Source organism: Saccopteryx bilineata, chromosome 6, assembly GCF_036850765.1.
Source record: "Saccopteryx bilineata isolate mSacBil1 chromosome 6, mSacBil1_pri_phased_curated, whole genome shotgun sequence".
Classification (NCBI taxonomy): Eukaryota; Metazoa; Chordata; class Mammalia; order Chiroptera; family Emballonuridae; genus Saccopteryx; species Saccopteryx bilineata.
The window spans coordinates 99,235,337-99,251,922 of NC_089495.1; the positions used below are offsets into that span (position 1 = coordinate 99,235,337).

A 16,586-nucleotide genomic window follows, 5' to 3' on the forward strand; every position below is an offset into this window, starting at 1 on the left:
TTCACTAATAAGGTCTGTTTTAGGGTATGGCTGTCAAATCTATTACTCACCTTTCTGCAGGTTTATAGTTGTTCTGGACAGCACTGAAATTGAGTGTTCAAAGTGTGGTTTTCAGTGTTATCTTCTGCTCTAATATCTCATCCCTGCATATTGAAGCATGCCTCACCTCTAACCAGAACTCAATTGCGGATTCTTTTTCACAAAACAAACACCCCACCCTCCAAAAAGGAAGAGAGAAATATTTTCTTTAAAAACAGGCAAGATGGCCCTGGCCAGTTGGCTCAGCGGTAGAGCATCGGCCTGCAGTGCGGGGGACCCGGGTTCGATTCCCAGCCAGGGCACATAGGAGAAGTGCCCATTTGCTTCTCCACCCCCCCTTCCTCTCTGTCTCTCTCTTCCCCTCCCGCAGCCAAGGCACCATTGGAGCAAAGATGGCCCGGGAACTGGGGATAGCTCCTTGGCCTCTGCCCCAGGCGCTAGAGTGGCTATGGTCGTGGCAGAGCGATGCCCCAGAGAGGCAGAACATCGCCCCCTAGTGGGCAGAGCGTCGCCCCTGGTGGGCGTGCCGGGTGGATCCCGGTCGGGCGCGTGGGGGAGTCTGTCTGTCTCTCCCCGTTTCCAGCTTCAGAAAAATACAAAAATAGAGACGTCACGGAAATGGCGCCGTGAGAAGCGCGTCCGACAGCTCTCCCCTAAATCACAACAAATTTATCAACTAGAAACAGAAAAATTTATCCTCGGAGCATTCCGGAGTTCCACACAAACTGAAAGCAAAAGGACTGTTATCACTTGAATCTGAGAGACGAGGGTGTGGAGGAAGCTACCTCAGCGACGCTCATTCAAGCCGCCAGGGAGTGCGCCCGCGGTGAGTCAGCCCATATACTTGGGAACCGCAAGCTGCCGCTCGCGGCCGCGAGCCCGCGAGCTGCCGTGAACCCCCGCGAACCGCCACCGCGAGCGGCCGCCACGAGCCGCCACGCGCGCGCCCGGTCCGGTTGAGCACTGCTGACGTTCCCAGCGGCCCGCACACTGCGAGTGGGGGTCGCCGGCCACCGGTGCCCTGAGCGCCCCATTCGCGCGCGTGCCTTGGGCATTCCACGCGCCCAGGGCGCCCTGCTGGCCCGCACACCCAGGGGGCTCCATTATCCTGCGCCTGGTGCGGTCCAGCCGCCAGGGGCGGGGCGAGCGGGAGAGGCTTGGGAGATTCTCTCCCTGGGCGGGGCACCTCACCCAGCCATTCAAGCTAACAATCAAGCGTTGGGGGAGGGGTGCGCGCAGGCAGCCTAAAATACCTTCTGAAACACAGCTGCGACCCAATCACTGAAATTAGCTTAACCCATAAAATCTGCACACCCTCGGTTCTAATTGATAAGATCTCTCTCAGTTCAGCGATCCAAGACAAGAGGCGTGATATTTTTTAGTGCCTCTCGCTAAAGGGGCGGGGGCAACTTCTGATTGATAGAGCCTCCATATTCAGGGATAAATGCTAACAAGAAGGACTTGGCAGATAATAAGGTCTATACTACACTAGTCGTAAGCAGAGACTAGTGCCTCTTCTTCCCTGCAAAAACAGGCTACAAAGTGTGGAAAGCCTGGGTTGAGAGGTCCAACTAAATGATAGGCGCTGAACAGTCACCTTGACAACAATTGACTCCCACCCCCGCCTGATTACACTGGAGGCCCTGACTGTCAGAGCCTTTCCCAAAGCCTTGCACTGAGTGGGGATCGAGTGGGGATTTCCCAGCTCTTTGAGCCTCTTACTCCCCAGGCAGAAGCAGTTGCAGCCTTATAGCTGGATCACCAGGCTGCTAATTCAGAAAGGGGGGACTAGGAGAGAGAATCCAGGAAAGCAAACTCTCTCATCGTTGGACCCTGCAAACGCCAACAAGCCTTTACTTCCAGCAAGACTAAAGCCAATTATATGACATTGCCATAGAATCCCATCAACTGCAAATCCCTAACTAAGAGTGACACAGGGGCAGAGCCTGGGGTACAGAGTCACCGACTAGGAAGAGGGAGAGAAAAGAAAAAGGAAGAAGTTAACCTCTCAAAATCAAGAAAAACCCACAGACTTTACAACTTGATCCACTAATTTTTTTTTTGTTGTTGTTGTTGTTGTTGTTGCTTGTTTCTTCTATATTTTTGCCTTTATTTCCTCCACCTCGGTCCTTCTATTCTCTGCCCATCTTATGCTTCCCCTTTCTTGAACTACACTACCCATGAGTGTTGCATTTTATTTTTCTGCTTCATCCTCACCCTCCTTTAAGGTAATACTCCAAAACACTTAACTCTCACTCTCTCCTCTTTTGTTTTTTTTTTTTTTTGTCTTGCTTTATTTTGTTTTTTTCTCCTATTTTATTTCTTCCTTCATTTTTCTCTTTTTCTTATTTTTTCCTTTCTATTCGTTTTTTCTTTTCTCATTTTACTTTCCTCCCATATAATCCTCAATTACGAACAAATTAGTTAATTTGGGACTCAAGGCTTTTTTTTGGTTTTATTTCTCTTTTTTGCTTTTGTTTTTATTTTTTTTCTCTCTTGTTTGTTTATTTTTGTGGCATTTTGGGTCCTCCCAACCCAAGGTCTCCATTGTATTTAGTCTTCGCTCCACTTAATACAACAGATTTTTACTTATTATTTTTATTTTTTCTTCTTTATTATTCTTTTTTGGTCCTTTTTTCTGATTCCCTATTATCCCTCTCATTATATCTCTTAGTTGACCATCACTTACAAGCAAATCCTATTATGCTTGTCTAAGATTTTCTTCCTTTTTTTTTTTTTTTTTTTTTTTTGCATTTAGTAGGTCCCTACTCCCTTTTTTTGCCCCTTGAACTCTTCACCCCAAATCAGGCCCTCCATTATAGGCACGATATTTCCCTGAGGAGGGGAGAGGAGGGAAAGAGAAGAGAGAAAAAAGGGGGAAATAATAAATTATTACAGTTTTTTTTTGTGGGGTGTTTTACCCTTTTTTTTTTCTTTTTACTCTTTATTAATTCTAATTAGTGCTATCAATAAGACCACCCTCAGATGCCGATAAGAAAGAGGAAATTGAATATTATGGATACAAAAGAAAGAGAGGTAACACAAATAGATGTGGAAAAATCTATGGAGAAAAGACTTAACATATTGGAAGCCTTGGAGCTAAATGACAGAGAATTTAAACTAGAAATCTTAAAAATACTCAGAGATATACAAGAAAACACAGAAAGGCAATATAGGGAAATCAGAAAACAATTCAATGAACACAAAGAATATATTACCAAGGAAATTGAAACTATAAAAACAAATCAAACAGAAATGAAAAACTCAATTCAAGAGCTGAAAAACGAGGTAACAAGCTTAGCTAACAGAACAGCCCAGATTGAAGATAGGATTAGTGAAATAGAAGACAAACAACTTGAGGCACAACAGAGAGAAGAAGAAAGAGACTCAAAAATAATAAAAAACGAGAAAGCCCTACAGGAATTGTCTGACTCCATCAGAAAGAATAACATAAGAATAATAGGTAGAGGGAGAAGAGAAAGAAAATGGAATGAAGAATATACTCAACCAAATAATAGATGAGAACTTCCCAAGCCTGTGGAAGGAACTAAAGCCTCAAATTCAAGAAGCAAACAGAACACCAAGTTTTCTTAACCCCAACAAACCCACTCCAAGGCACATCATAATAAAGATGACACAAAACAATGACAAAGAAAAAATTCTCAAGGCAGCCAGGGAAAAGAAGAGTACAACATATAAAGGAAGGCCTATTAGATTATCATCAGATTTCTCAGCAGAAACTCTACAAGCTAGAAGAGAGTGGACCCCAATATTTAAAGCCCTGAAAGAGAGGAACTTTCAGCCAAGAATACTATACCCATCAAAGCTATTCTTCAAGTATGAAGGAGATATAAGAACATTCACAAATACAGAAAAGATGAGAGAATTTATCAACAGAAAGCCCCCACTCCAGGAAATACTAAGGGGGGTTTTCCAACCAGATTCAAAGAACAAAGGAAAACAACACCACAAGTAACAGCTCCACCAAGAACACAATAAAACCAAACTTAAACTGTGACAACAAAGGAAAAAAAGGGGGGAGAGGATGGAGATTAACAGTAGCAAAGGATGATGAAGTGCAGAAATACTTATAAGATAGGGTACTACAATGAATATGGTAGGTACCCTTTTCATTACTTAATGGTAACCACCCTTAAAAAAACCACCACAAAAACACTTGACTTAAAAAAGGTAGCAACAGAGGACAGAAGTATGGAACACAAACAAACAAAAACAAATGATAGAAAAACAAAAGAGAAGAATCAAACTAGATACAAAACTAACAGAAAGCAATTTATAAAATGGCAGTAGGGAACCCACAAGTGTCAATAATTACACTAAATGTAAATGGATTAAACTTACCAATAAAAAGACACAGAGTAGCAGAATGGATTAAAAAAGAAAATCCAACTATATGCTGCCTACAAGAAACACATCTAAGCAACAAGGATAAAAACAAATTCAAAGTGAAAGGCTGGAAAACAATACTCCAAGCAAACAACACCCAAAAAAAAGCAGGTGTAGCAATACTCATATCTAATAATGCTGACTACAAGACAGAAAAAGTACTCAGAGACAAAAATGGTCATTTCACAATGATTAAGGGGAAGTTGAATCAAGAAGACATAACAATTCTTAATATATATGCACCAAACCAAGGAGCACCAAAATATATAAGACAGCTACTTATTGACCTTAAAACAAAAACTAACAAAAATACAATCATACTTGGAGACCTCAATACACCGCTGACGGCTCTAGATCGGTCATCCAAACAGAGAATCAATAAAGATATAGTGGCCTTAAACGAAATACTAGAACACCTGGATATGATAGACATCTACAGGACACTTCATCCCAAAGCGACAGAGTATACATTTTTCTCTAGTGTACATGGAACATTCTCAAGAATTGACCATATGTTGGGCCACAAAGACAATATCAGCAAATTTAGAAAAATTGAAATTGTACCAAGCATATTTTCTGATCATAAAGCCCTGAAACTAGAATTGAACTGCAAAAAAGAGGGGGAAAAACCCAGAAAAATGTGGAAACTAAACAACATACTTCTAAAAAATGAATGGGTCAAAGAAGAAATAAGCACAGAAATCAAAAGATATATACAGACAAATGAAAATGAAAATACGACATATCAGAATCTCTGGGATGCAGCAAAAGCAGTAATAAGAGGAAAGTTCATATCACTTCAGGCCTATATGAACAAACAAGAGAGAGCCGAAGTAAACCACTTAACTTCACACCTTAAGGAACTAGAAAAAGAAGAACAAAGACAACCCAAAACCAGCCGAAGAAAGGAGATAATAAAAATCAGAGCAGAAATAAATGAAATAGAGAACAGAAAAACTATAGAAAAAATCAATAAAACAAGGAGCTGGTTCTTTGAAAAGATCAACAAAATTGACAAACCCTTGGCAAGACTCACCAAGGAAAAAAGACACAGGACTCAAATAAATAAAATCCAAAATGAAAGAGGAGAGATCACCACAGACATCATAGAAATACAAAGAATTATTGTAGAATACTATGAAAAATTATATGCCACCAAATACAACAACCTAGAAGAAATGGACAAATTCCTAGAACAATACAACCTTCCTAGACTGAGTCATGAAGAAGCAGAAAGCCTAAACAGACCAATCAGCAGGGAGGAAATAGAAAAAACTATTAAAAATCTCCCCAAAAATAAAAGTCCAGACCCAGACGGTTATACTAGTGAATTCTATCAAACATTCAAAGAAGACTTGGTTCCTATTCTACTCAAAGTCTTCCAAAAAATTGAAGAAGAAGCAATACTTCCAAACACATTTTATGAAGCCAACATAACCCTCATACCAAAACCTGGCAAGGATGGCACAAAGAAAGAAAACTACAGACCAATATCTCTAATGAATACAGATGCTAAAATACTAAACAAAATACTGGCAAACCGAATACAACAACATATTAAAAAAATAATACATCATGATCAAGTGGGATTCATCCCAGAATCTCAAGGATGGTTCAACATACGCAAAACGGTTAACGTAATACACCATATCAACAAAACAAAGAACAAAAACCACATGATCTTATCAATAGATGCAGAAAAGTCTTTTGATAAAATACAACACAATTTTATGTTTAAGACTCTCAACAAAATGGGTATAGAAGGAAAATATCTCAACATGATAAAGGCCATATATGATAAACCATCAGCCAACATCCTATTAAACGGCATAAAACTGAGGACTTTCTACCTTAAATCAGGAACAAGACAGGGTTGTCCACTCTCTCCACTCTTATTCAACGTGGTGCTAGAAGTTCTGGCCAGAGCAATCAGACAAGACAAAGAAATAAAAGGCATCCATATCGGAAAAGAAGAAGTAAAGCTATCACTTTTTGCTGATGATATGATCCTATACATCGAAAACCCGAAGGACTCCACAAAAAGATTATTAGAAACAATAAACCAATACAGTAAGGTCGCAGGATACAAAATTAACATACAAAAGTCCATAGCCTTTCTATATGCCAACAATGAAACAACTGAGAAGGAACTCAAAAGAATAATCCCCTTCACAATTGCAACAAAAAAAATAAAATACCTAGGAATAAACATAACAAAGAACGTAAAGGACCTATATAATGAAAATTACAAAGCATTGTTAAGGGAAATCGAAAAAGATACAATGAGATGGAAAAATATTCCTTGTTCTTGGATAGGAAGAATAAATATAATCAAAATGGCCATATTACCCAAAGCAATATACAAATTTAATGCAATTCCCATCAAAATCCCTATGAGATTTTTTAAAGAAATGGAACAAAAAATCATCAGATTTATATGGAACTATAAAAAACCCCGAATAGCCAAAACAATCCTAAGGAAAAAGAATGAAGCTGGGGGCATTACAATACCTGACTTTAAACTATATTATAGGGCCACGATAATTAAAACAGCATGGTATTGGCAGAAAAATAGACACTCAGACCAATGGAACAGAATAGAAAGCCCAGAAATAAAACCACATATATATGGTCAAATAATCTTTGATAAAGGGGCCAACAACACACAATGGAGAAAAGAAAGCCTCTTCAACAAATGGTGTTGGGAAAACTGGAAAGCCACATGCAAAAGAATGAAACTCGACTACAGCCTGTCCCCGTGTACTAAAATTAATTCAAAATGGATCAAAGACCTAAATATAAGACCTGAAATAATAAAGTACATAGAAGAAGACATAGGTACTAAAATCATGGACCTGGGTTTTAAAGAACATTTTATGAACTTGACTCCAATGGCAAGAGAAGTGAAGGCAAAGATAAATGAATGGGACTACATCAGAATTAAAAGTTTTTGCTCAGCAAGAGAAACTGATATCAAAATAAACAGACAGCCAACTATATGGGAACTGATATTTTCAAACGACAGCTCAGATAAGGGCCTAATATCCAAAATTTACAAAGAACTCATAAAACTCAACAACAAACAAACAAGCAATCCAATAAAAAAATGGGAAGAGGACATGAACAGAAACTTCTCCCAGGAAGAGATACAAATGGCCAACAGATATATGAAAAGATGCTCAGCTTCATTAGTTATTAGAGAAATGCAAATCAAAACTACAATGAGATACCACCTCACCCCTGTTAGATTAGCTATTATCAACAAGACGGGTAATAGCAAATGTTGGAGAGGCTGTGGAGAAAAAGGAACCCTCATTCACTGTTGGTGGGACTGTAAAGTAGTACAACCATTATGGAGGAAAGTATGATGGTTCCTCAAAAAACTGCAAATAGAACTACCTTATGACCCAGCAATCCCTCTACTGGGTATATACCCCAAAACCTCAGAAACATTGATACGTGAAGACACATGTAGCCCATGTTCATTGCAGCACTGTTCACAGTGGCCAAGACATGGAAACAACCAAAAAGCCCTTCAATAGAAGACTGGATAAAGAAGATGTGGCACATATACACTATGGAATACTACTCAGCCATAAGAAATGATGACATCAGATCATTTACAGCAAAATGGTGGGATCTTGATAACATTATAAGGAGTGAAATAAGCAAATCAGAAAAAAACAAGAACTACATGATTCCATACATTGGTGGAACATAAAAATGAGACTAAGAGACATGGACAAGAGTGTGGTGGTTACCAAGGGTGGGGGGGGAGGGAGGACATGGGAGGGAGGGAGGGAGAGTTAGGGGGAGGGGGAGGGGCACAGAGAACTAGATAGAGGGTGACGGAGGACAATCTGACTTTGGGCGAGGGGTTTGCAACATAATTTGATGACAAAATAACCTAGACATGTTTTCTTTGAATATATGTACCCTGATTTATTAATGTCATCCCATTACCATTAATAAAAAATTATTTAAAAAAAAAAAAAAAAAAAAAAGAAAAATACAAAAATAAATAAATAAATAAAAACAGGAAAGATGCAAAAAAATAAAAAAGAGTATTATTTGCCCACTTTCAAAACTTAGTAGGGGATGACGTCAGAGTAATGGAGGGGTAGGAAGCGATACCGATAAATCTCCCCCAAAACTCAACAAGATCTTCAACCAGAAACAGAAAAACCTATACTTGGAGCTTCCAGATGCTTCGCAATACACCCAAAGGTATGATTGAGTGAAAAATTGCTAAATATATAATCAAACCCCGAAGGAAATAGGGAGTAAGAAATGCTCCGCCTTCCTCACTAACCTAAACAGGGCCGCTTTCTCTGGTAACTGTGAATATAGAAACTGAGGCGGGCAAAGGGGGTGAATAGATCCAGGCCGCGACACAAACGGCCGAACCAGGCTGTGGCATGGAGATCCAAGCCGAGGAAAATCTGATCCTGTGGCAACCCGGGCAATACAAGCTAACACTCGCGTCAAACCCAAACAAAGAAAGATAAGTGGAGCGGCCATTTTACCCGGTCTCCTGGTCGGTGTGCAGTTAGTGGGCAAAAATTTCTTCCTAGGCCCCGAGAGTGGGTGCCCGTGTTGCCCCACGGAGAGGCAGGGTCAGAGGCCTTTCTGTGGGCCGAGGGCAGAGTCTCTGGGCAGCCCCAGCACCCTGGGAAAGCCACGCATGGGAGGGAGTGAGAACTAATTCCAACGGTGGAGATTTTCCGTGCTGGAGGGTGTTTCACTCAGAGGGAAACGCGGCCGGCCTCATATCCTGGTTTGCGGGCGCAGATAAGGAGTGAGCGATTCCTCCGAGTGCCTCGGCAGTGTGCGCCCGTGTTATTGCACAGAGGGGCAGAGTCAGGGGCCTTTGTGTGGGCCAAAGCAGAATCTCAGGCCGCCCCAGCGCCTTGAAAAAGCCGCGCACGGGGACGGAGCAAGACTCAATTCCAACACTGCAACTTTTCCCTGCGGTTGGGGGTTTCACTCAGAGCATGAGACTGCTGGCCGGATATCCTGGTCGCAGACAGTGAGTGAGAGTTTCCTCCAAGCGCCCCGGAAGTGGGCGCCCGCTTGTGTTACCGGACAGAGTGGCAGAGCCAGAGGTCTTTGGGTGGAAAGCCCGCCTGATTATGCTAGCAGCTCTGACTGACTGAGCCTTACCCAGAGCCCTGTGCTGAGTGGAAATAGAGTGGGGAGTTGCCAGCTCTTTGAGCCTCTTACTATCCAGGCAGAGGCAGCAGCAACCCCATAGCTGGATTATTAGGCTACTAATTGAGGAAGGAAAGACTAGGAGAAAGGCTCCAGGAACACGGACTCTCTCACTGTCGGAGCCTATAAATGCTAATGAGCTTCGACTGCCAACGAGACTAAAGCACAATACATGACATTGCCATAGAGACTTATCAACTGCAAACCTCTACCTGAGCGTGCCAAAGGGGCAGAACCCGGGGTACAGAGTCACCGACCAGGAAGAGGGAGAGAAAAGAAAAAGCAAGAAGATAAACTCTCAAAATCAAGAATACTCTGCAGACTTTATAACCTATCCCATTTTATTATATTTGTTCCTTTGTTTCTCTTATCTTCATTCTTGATACTTTTTTTTCCTCCTCCAATTTGGCCGATTAACTCTCTGCCGGTCTTACTCTCTCATCTCCTTGAACTACACTACCCATAAGTGTTTCATCTCCCATTATCTTTTCTCTTCTCTTCCTTTCTCTCTATGAGGATTGCACTCAAAAACCCTTAACTCTCTCTCTCTCTCTCCTTTCTTTTTTCTTCTTTTAGTGGTTCCCTCTTTTTTTCTCTCTCTCTCTTTCTTTTCTCCCTCTATATTAGTTTCTTCCTCTCTCCTTAACATCTCCTCTCATTCAAACCTCAATAACAAACAAATAATCTTATCTGGGACTCAAACTTATGTTTCTGGCATTTTGGGGGGTTTTTACTTCACCTTTTTAACTCACTAGCAGTGCTCCCATCCCAGGCTCTCCATATTATCTAGTTCTTGTTCCACTAAATACAATAGTAATTTTTTAATTTGTCCCCCCATTTTTCCGTTTTCCTCTTATTCCTCTCATCATAACTCTTAGACAACCAACACCTAAAAGCAAATCATTTTATTCTTGACCCAAATTTTTTCCTTATTTGTTTTTTGTGGGTCCATACACTTTTTTTCTTTTTTTTTGCCCCTCTATTACTTTTCCCCAATTCAGACCCTCCCTCACAGGCATTGTTTGTTATAATTCACAGTCCACCACAAGATTTTCTCAAGAAAGAGGGGAGAGGAGAGGAGAGGAAAAAAGGAGGGGGGGAATAATTTCCTCTTTTTTTAAATTTTTATTTTATTTTATTTTTCTTTATTTCATTATTAATTTTTTTAAAAAAAAACAACTCTTTTCGATTTTTTATTTTTTTATTATTTTTTTTAACTTTTTATTCTTTATTAAATCTCATTAATACTATCAACAAAACCACCCTCAGATGCCATTAAGGAAGAGAAAATCAAATATCATGGATACAAAAGAAAGAGAGGTAACACAGCTAGATGAGGAAAAATCTATGGAGAAAAAATTTAATATATTGGAAACCTTGGAGATAAATGACAGAGAATTCAAGATAGAAATCCTAAAAATCCTCCGAGATATACAAGAAAACACAGAAAGGCAATTTAGGGAGCTCAGAAAACAACTCAATGAACACAAAGAATATATGTCCAAGGAAATTGAAACTATAAAAACAAATCAAACAGAGATGAAAAACTCAATTCACGAGCTGAAAAACGAAGTAACAAGCTTAGCTAATAGAACAGGTCAGATAGAAGAGAGGATTAGTGAAATAGAAGACAAGCAACTTGAGGCACAACAGAGAGAAGAAGAAAGAGACTCAAAAATTAAAAAAAATGAGATAGCCCTACAAGAATTATCTGACTCCATCAAAAAGAATAACATAAGAATAATAGGTATATCAGAGGGAGAAGAGAGAGAAAATGGAATGGAGAACATACTCAAACAAATAATAGATGAGAACTTCCCAAGCCTGTGGAAAGAACTAAAGCCTCAAGTTCAAGAAGCAAACAGAACTCCAAGTTTTCTTAACCCTAAAACCTACTCCAAGGCATATCATAATGAAATTGACACAAACCAACAGCAAAGAAAAAATTCTCAAGGCAGCCAGGGAAAAGAAGAATACAACATATAAAGGAAGGCCCATTAGATTATCATCAGATTTCTCAGCAGAAACTCTACAAGCTAGAAGAGAGTGGACCCCAATATTTAAAGTCCTGAAAGAGAGGAACTTTAAGTCACGAATACTATACCCATCAAAGCTATCCTTCAAATATGAAGGAGAAATAAAAACATTCACAGATACAGAAAAGATGAGGGAATTTATCATCAGAAAACCCTCACTCCAGGAATTACAAAAGGGGGTTCTCCAATCAGATACAAAGAACAAAAAAAAAAACAGAGCCACAAGTAAAAGCTCCAAGAAGAACACAATAAAACCAAATTTAAACTGTGACAACAACAAAAAGAAAGAGGGGGAGAAGATGGAGATTAACAGTAGCAAAGGACGATGGAGTGCAAAAGTACTCACAAAATAGTTCGCTACAATGAACAGGGTAGGGACCCTTTTCATTACTCAAAGGTAACCACCATTGAAAAAACCACCACAGAAGCACATGAGATAAAAAAGATAGCAACACAGGAAAGATGTATGGAATACAACCAAATAAAAACAAAAGATAGAAAAATGAAAGAGAAGGATCAAACAAGACACAAAACTAACAGAAAGCAAGATATAAAATGGCAATAGGAAACTCACAAGTATCAATAATTACACTAAATGTAAACGGATTAAACTCACCAATAAAAAGGCACAGAGTAGCAGAATGGATTAAAAAAGAAAATCCAACTGTATGCTGCCTACAAGAAACTCATCTAAGTAACAAGGATAAAAACAAATTCAAAGTGAAAGGCTGGAAAACAATACTCCAAGCAAATAACATCCAAAAAAAAGCAGGTGTAGCAATACTCATATCGGATAATGCTGACTACAAGACAGAAAAAGTACTCAGAGACAAAAATGGCCATTTCATAATGGCTAAGGGGACACTGAATCAAGAAGACATAACAATTCTTAATATATATGCACCAAACCAAGGAGCACCAAAATATATAAGACAGCTACTTATTGATCTTAAAACAAAACCTGACAAAAATACAATCATACTTGGAGACCTCAATACACCGCTGACGGCTCTAGATCGGTCATCTAAACAGAGAATCAACAAAGACATAGTGGCCTTAAACAAAACACTAGAGCACCTGGATATGATAGACATCTACAGGACATTTCATCCCAAAGTGACTGAGTATACATTTTTCTCCAGTGTACATGGATCATTCTCAAGAATTGACCATATGTTGGGCCACAAAAACAACATCAGCAAATTCAGAAAAATCGAAGTTGTACCAAGCATATTTTCTGATCATAAAGCCTTGAAACTAGAATTCAACTGCAAAAAAGAAGAAAAAAATCCCACAAAAATGTGGAAACTAAACAACATACTTTTAAAAAATGAATGGGTCAAAGAAGAAATAAGCGCAGAAATCAAAAGATATATACAGACTAATGAAAATGACAATACGACATATCAGAATCTATGGGATGCAGCAAAAGCAGTGATAAGAGGGAAGTTCATATCACTTCAGGCATATATGAACAAACAAGAGAGAGCCCAAGTGAACCACTTAACTTCCCACCTTAAGGAACTAGAAAAAGAAGAACAAAGACAACCCAAAAGCAGCCGAAGAAAGGAGATAATAAAAATCAGAGCAGAAATAAATGAATTAGAGAACAGAAAAACTATAGAAAAAATTAATAGAACAAGGAGCTAGTTCCTTGAAAAGATCAACAAAATTGACAAACCCTTGGCAAGACTTACCAAGGAAAAAAGAGAAAGAACTCATATAAACAAAATCCAAAATGAAAGAGGAGAAATCACCACGGACACCGTAGATATACAAAGAATTATTGTAGAATACTATGAAAAACTTTATGCCACTAAATTCAACAACCTAGAAGAAATGGATAAATTCCTAGAAAAATACAACCTTCCTAGACTGAGTCAAGAAGAAGCAGAAAGCCTAAACAGACCTATCAGTAGAGAAGAAATAGAAAAAACCATTAAAAACCTCCCCAAAAATAAAAGTCCAGGCCCTGACGGCTATACCAGCGAATTTTATCAAACATTCAAAGAAGACTTGGTTCCTATTCTACTCAAAGTCTTCCAAAAAATTGAAGAAGAAGCAATACTTCCAAACACATTTTATGAGGCCAACATAACCCTCATACCAAAACCAGGCAAGGATGGCACAAAAAAAGAGAACTACAGACCAATATCTCTAATGAATACAGATGCTAAAATACTAAACAAAATACTAGCAAATTGAATACAACAACATATTAAAAAAATAATACATCATGATCAAGTGGGATTCATCCCAGAATCTCAAGGATGGTTCAACATACGTAAAACGGTTAATGTAATACACCATATCAACAAAACAAAGAACAAAAACCACATGATCTTATCAATAGACGCAGAAAAGGCTTTCGATAAAATACAACACAATTTTATGTTTAAGACTCTCAACAAAATGGGTATAGAAGGAAAATATCTCAACATGATAAAGGCCATATATGATAAACCATCAGCTAACATCATATTAAATGGCACTAAACTGAAGGCTTTCCCCCTTAAATCAGGAACAAGACAGGGTTGTCCACTCTCTCTACTCTTATTTAATGTGGTACTAGAGGTTCTAGCCAGAGCAATCAGACAAGACAAAGAAATAAAAGGCATCCATATCGGAAAAGAAGAAGTAAAGGTATCACTTTTTGCAGATGATATGATCCTATACATCGAAAACCCCAAAGAATCCACAAAAAGACTACTAGAAACAATAAGCCAATACAGTAAGGTCGCAGGATACAAAATTAACATACAGAAGTCAATAGCCTTTCTATATGCCAACAATGAAACAACTGAGAAGGAATTCAAAAGAATAATCCCCTTCACAATTGCAACAAAAAAATAAAATACTTAGGAATAAACATAACAAAGAATGTAAAGGACTTATATAATGAAAACTATAAACCATTGTTAAGGGAAATCGAAAAAGATATAATGAGATGGAAAAATATTCCTTGTTCTTGGCTAGGAAGAATAAATATAATCAAGATGGCTATATTACCCAAAGCAATATACAAATTTAATGCAATTCCCATCAAACTTCCAATGACATTTTTTAAAGAAATAGAGCAAAAAATCATCAGATTTATATGGAACTATAAAAAACCCCGAATAGCCAAAGCAATCCTAAAGAAAAAGAATGAAGCTGGGGGCATTACAATACCTGACTTCAAACTCTATTATAGGGCCACGACAAACAAAACAGCATGGTATTGCAGAAAAATAGACACTCAGACCAATGGAACAGAATAGAAAGTCCAGAAATAAAACCACATATATATAGTCAAATAATTTTTGATAAAGGGGCCAACAACACACAATGGAGAAAAGAAAGCCTCTTCAATAAATGGTGTGGGGAAAACTGGAGAGCCACATGCAAAAGAATGAAACTGGACTACAATCTCTCCCCTTGTACAAAAATTAACTCAAAATGGATCAAAGATCTAAACATAAGACCTAAAACAATTAAGTACATAGAAGAAGACATAGGTACTCAACTCATGGACCTGGGTTTTAAAGAGCACTTTATGAATTTGACTCCACAGGCAAGAGAAGTGAAGGCAAAAATTAATGAATGGGACTACATCAGACTAAGAAGTTTTTGCTCAGCAAGAGAAACTGATAAAAAAATAAACAGAAAGCCAACTAAATGGGAAATGATTTTTTCAAACAACAGCTCAGATAAGGGCCTAATATCCAAAATATACAAAGAACTCATAAAACTCAACAACAAACAAACAAACAATCCAATAAAAAAATGGGAAGAGGATATGAATAGACACTTCTCCCAGGAAGAAATACAAATGGCCAACAGATATATGAAAAGATGCTCATCTTCTTTAGCTACTAGAGAAATGCAAATCAAAACTGCAATGAGATACCACCTCACACCTGTTCGATTAGCTGTTATTAGCAAGTCAGGTAATAGCAAATGTTGGAGAGGCTGTGGAGAAAACGGAACCCTCATACACTGTTGGTGGGAATGTAAAGTAGTACAACCATTATGGAAGAAAGTATGGTGGTTCCTCAAAAAACTGAAAATAGAACTACCTTATGACCCAGCAATCTCTCTACTGGGTATATATCCCAAAAACTCAGAAACATTGAAACGTAAAGACACATGCAGCCCCATGTTTATTGCAGCATTGTTCACAGTGGCCAGGACATGGAAACAACCAAAAAGCCCATCAATAGATGACTGGATAAAGAATATGTGGCACATATACACTATGGAATACTACTCAGCCATAAGAAATGATGACATCGGAACATTTACAGCAAAATGGTGGGATCTTGATAACATGATACGAAGCGAAATAAGTAAATCAGAAAAAAACAGGAACTGTATTATTCCATACGTAGGTGGGACATAATAGTGAAACTAAGAGACATTGATAAGAGTGTGGTGGTTACGGGGGGGAGGGGGGAATGGGAGAGGGAGAGGGGGTGGGGAGGGGCACAAAGAAAACAAGATAGACGGTGACAGAGGACAATCTGACTTTGGGTGGTGGGTATGCAACATAATTGAACGACAAGATAACCTGGACTTGTTATCTTTGAATATATGTATCCTGATTTATTGATGTCACCCCATTAAAAAAATAAAATTATTAAAAAAAAAAAAAAACTTAGTAGGGAAACTGAAGTTCACATATTGGCAATTCCAATTATTCTATTCTTCTACCATGTTATTGGCATTAATGATTAATGATGTCCCCTTGTGTTTTTTTGGAAGGGGATTTGCTTTGTTTGTTTTTTTTGTTTGTTTGTTATGAGGAAGAAACTTGCCAATAAGCTACTGCGATGGGGCTGGTGCCAGACGCAGCCTGGCTACTTAGCTTGTGCCATTTAGCTTTCGGCTGATAGTCAGGGAGCTCAGTGCAGT

The 16,586-nt window shown here is 38.7% G+C and overlaps 1 non-coding gene across 1 annotated transcript; it reads left to right on the top strand.

Moving 5' to 3' along the window:
- Window positions 1-265: 265 nt before the first annotated feature.
- TRNAC-GCA (transfer RNA cysteine (anticodon GCA)) lies at window positions 266-341 on the top strand. Its single transcript has one exon. It is a non-coding gene; the product is annotated as a tRNA-Cys (tRNA).
- Window positions 342-16,586: the final 16,245 nt, after the last annotated feature.